Below are 4082 nucleotides of genomic sequence, written 5' to 3'. Positions count from 1 at the left end.
GGCGCACTGGTTTAGCCCCAGCACCATCACAACACTCTGTCAGCATTGGCTATCTTTTATCGAAAGTCACCATCTCTCAGTTCTGCCTGTAAAACAATGCGACTCTGTAACATTCAAGTAAGGAGCGTCCAGGAGCAGACTTTGCTGGGCGTCGCTCATTCTAGGGCCTGACACCAGCTGGGTCAGTAGAATAACTGATGGATGAGGAGGAAGAGGAAGTGGGTTGTCACCTCAAACCTGGGCCAAGCTCGCAGTGACCCTGCGCCACGCCCTTCCTGTCTGGACCTCCACTTCCTCATCTTCAGAAGCGAAGAGGTGCAATTTGTTCATCTCTCAGGTTCTTCCTCGCTCTGTGAAATCTTTCTGAAGCTTAGTTCTCAGTAACTAATACTGCGAGGAGGAAAGGAGGGCCGGAGGAAGGGAAGGAAGGGGAAGAAAGAGACAGAAAGAGGAACGTTCGCAGGAAAAGCAGGAAAGACAGAGGGATGAGCTAATACTGGCTTGGCTGATGGGGCTGGCTGTCTGCAGCCCCTGTGTGCAGTTCCCCTGAGGTCAGCGGCAGCCTCGGGCTTCAGCCCTCAAACCCAGGCTGCACGAACTTGGGCCAGTCGGTTAACCTCTTCTTGCCCCTTGATTTCATCTGCACAATGGGAGGTAGTCATACCACGTCACAGGGATGTGTGGGGTAAGTGAGATGATGGTTTAATCATTTCACCGCAGAACCAGGTAGTTTCATTTTGCTGGTGTTATTTTTAACACCAGTGAAACAGAGGCATTAGACAAACGGATCTCTAAGACTTCCAGTTTTTCTCTCTAGTCATACACTTGTAATAAAATCATAGGTGGATTGTGAACTTTAAAACCCAGAGACAGGTCTGGAGTCCTGGCATGGAAAAAGGGTGTCTGTGTGCACCCAGTATGTGGGGATGCCCAGAAGAAGATTTGAGGAGAAAAGGGGCGATTCTGGGCTTCTTTTTTCCTTATTGTTCATTTTTAGACTCTGCTCACTTGGGTATGGGTTTCACAAAATGGCTTTTTAAGTTTTTTGATTATTATTATTATTTTTAGTGCATGGAGAAAATTCTAAGAATGGAAAGATCCTGGAGAGTCAAGAAGAAGGCAGAGCTGCAGAAAGACGAGAAGGGAAAGGATAGTTGGATCTGAAAATGGGACGGAAAGGTGAGACATGGGCGTTTACCTCACTTCACAGAGGGGACTGGGCGGGCAGGGTCAAGTTATGGGAGCGCAGCAGGAGACTGGGAGAGGGCTGGGTAAAGAGGTGAGTTAAGACGCTGCTTGGTGGGGCTAAGACTCAAAGCTGAGGAGTACGAGCCCATCATGTAAGCTGTGGGAACCCCCGGAGGTTTCAGATCAGAAGAGTAATCTCTTTATTGTTCATTTTATATTAGAAAGATAGTTATGCTGTGAACAATCAGTCAATTCGAAGATGAGTAGTGAGGTGAGCAGTTATGGAAGTAGTGTGAGAATGGCTCTCATAACCATCAAGCTGCTAATTCACAGTGCACTGCGCAGCCCAAGCATACTTCCATCCATGTAAATCACCCAAAAGAGTGTTCTCCTGAACAGTGGTTGCCGTCACCGCCTGCAACCTGCCCATCACATCCTGTTTGTTTTATTGTAACTCATTTGCAATTGGGTAGCTGCTACATGGGAACCTATTTCATGACCCAGGCCCTCTGAGGAGTCTCGACCCTTCCTTTCATGTGTGAAAAGTGCTGATCTTTTTTTGTTTTAATTTTTGATGCTGGGGATCGAACTCATGACTGTGTGCTTGCAAGGCAGGTGCTTATGCCACTGAGCTAAATCCCCAGCCCCGAAAATGCTGATCTTGAGCAGTGGTTTCCAGAATGTGTTATCGACCCCTGAAGGACTACAGGAGAAACAGTTTACTAAAACAAAGGGTAAGCTTTGTCCAGCAACAGTACATAGCCAATGAGGTGTATCCAAGGTGCTATTATTACTAATTAAAATAAAGGATAAAAAAAGTTTTAAAAATTTGCATTCCTTCTCTTTTCGTCTTGTGATATGCTTACTTTGGGGGTATGCTTCACAATATATCTTATTATAGTGTAAATTGATGTCGGCATACCACATACACACATATCAGAGTTTTGATAGCAAAGTTTTACTGATAAGTATGCATCTTCTGAAAAGTCTGGCAGCTGCAGTGGGAGTAGCCCAAATACTCAAGCTTAATAATGAAATGACCAACTGTAATATTTTCTTAATGGATTTCTCTCAAATATTCTAATTCAAATCTCTGTCTTCTCACAGGACTATCTATAGTCTGAGACTCATTCTGCAGCAAAGTCGCAGTGCATGTGCGTGGAAATTACTCTGGTGTGACCTGCGTGTCACCTCCCTGAGTGTTGGTTCCTGCCTCAGCAAGGCGGGACCTTCTGGTGGCCTCAGTTTTTTTTTTTTTTTTTTTTTTTTTTAAGTTAGATAGTTTTTTTCATATTCATTTTCATTCATTAAGGTATTGGTATAAATTTGTGAACAGCTAGAAACTCTTTAACATTTTTATCTCTTAGTTAACTTGGACAGGAAAATGCTGGAGAATTGGGGCCCTCCGGGACCTGCCTCTGCACCCCTTTCCATCCATTTGTGAAATCATTTGTAGGTTTATCTTTTCACCAAGGGGCCCTAGAAACACAAACCCTAACTAACCACAACTCGTTGACATCATAACTAACACATCAAATAAGTTGCTTGCTACTGAAGTAGGCCACGGAAAGCCTACAGAGCTAAAGATCGGTCGGTTAACATTTCCTGGAACGTAGCAATGGCTCTTACCCATCTGCATACACACAGCTAGGAGCTCACAGTATCTTAAAAGTCAAGCCCTATCACATGGTCTGCACAGAGGACAAATCAGTTAGGGGAAAAATTTAAGTTCTCAGTGTTTAGCAATAGGCATGTGCTAAATTTTGGTATATTCTTCCCAAGTATTGTACAGAGCTTAAAAAAACCATGTTGCAACACATGAAAATACAAAATGTGAGGGAAAAATAGGATATAATCCATAATGTGACCTAACAAAAAGATCTGAGGGGAGGGTGGGAAGAATATTTTAAAATGCTAGAGAGGAAATATCTAGAAAAAGAAGCATGGGTGTCTTTATTCGCTTCTTTGTATGAGTGTGCATTTTCAAATGTCCCTTAATATGTGTACATAGGTGTTCAATATGTATTCAGTCATTCAGCAAACATTTGTCCTCCTCTCCCTCCCTTCTGCCTATCCTCCCTCCCTTTCTATTTTTCCTCTCTCCCTCCCTTTTTCTCTTTCTCTCTCTCCTCTTTCCCATCATTGTTGTCCTCTCCTCCTCCTTCTTCAATAATGGGGTTAAGCCCATAGTCTTCATACTGAGCTATATCCCAGCCCTTTTTATTTTCAGTTTTGAGAGAGCATGTTACTAACTCATCAGTTGCTTAGGCTTGGCTAGAACTCAGCAAATATTTCCTCTATGTCATCTACGAGTCCATCTGCTCTAGACACTGGAGGTAGAACCAAGTCTGGTTCTCTTGCAGTTTGCTCTCCAATCAATAGACAGATGATAAACCAGAATAACAACTACCCTGCAAGCCCGAGAATTCATCTGACTGTGGTGCCTCCTGTGAAGACAGCCAGCTGGGTCACGGGAGGGAGGGAGCAAGGGTGTCTTCCTGCCTTGCACAAGTATCTCCCCGAGGGTCCAGGAGGAGAGGGTCCCCTGGCTATGGGGAATGGAGGACATCACTCCCAGTACCTGGATCTCGAGTGGGCTTTGGCCTCTGTCTACATACAGTGGGCACAGAATGGTTTCACAAGGAGATTGGTAAGTCACTGCCCCCCAGAGAGATGACTCCTGCTACAAAGTGGGCCGAGCTTCTGGAAGCGGAGGCAGAGAGGAAGTAGGGAGATCTATTAGAAAAACCATGTTTTTCTTTGTAATTTGCCAATTCTGATTTTCTCCAACTATAATGCGGGTGGGTGACTTCCAGGGTACTTCCGGTACTGAAAAATAAGTGTGTAGCTTTTTGTGCACTTGTTACTTTTCCTGTCAGTGCTTGTCAAACACA

General features: G+C 44.4%; 1 long non-coding RNA gene across 1 annotated transcript; it reads left to right on the top strand.

The window, feature by feature from the left end:
- The first annotated feature begins 300 nt into the window (after nt 1-300).
- On the top strand, nt 301-2016 carry LOC134471923 (uncharacterized). Its single transcript, XR_010041668.1, has 3 exons — nt 301-685; nt 1069-1179; nt 1804-2016. It is a non-coding gene; the product is annotated as an uncharacterized LOC134471923 (long non-coding RNA).
- Nucleotides 2017-4082: the final 2066 nt, after the last annotated feature.

The sequence above is a fragment of the Cavia porcellus genome, unplaced genomic scaffold (assembly GCF_034190915.1).
Source record: "Cavia porcellus strain 051 isolate PalLab524CR breed Dunkin Hartley unplaced genomic scaffold, mCavPor4.1 scaffold_21, whole genome shotgun sequence".
NCBI classification, from domain to species: Eukaryota; Metazoa; Chordata; class Mammalia; order Rodentia; family Caviidae; genus Cavia; species Cavia porcellus.
This window is presented reverse-complemented; position numbering and strand designations above follow the sequence as displayed.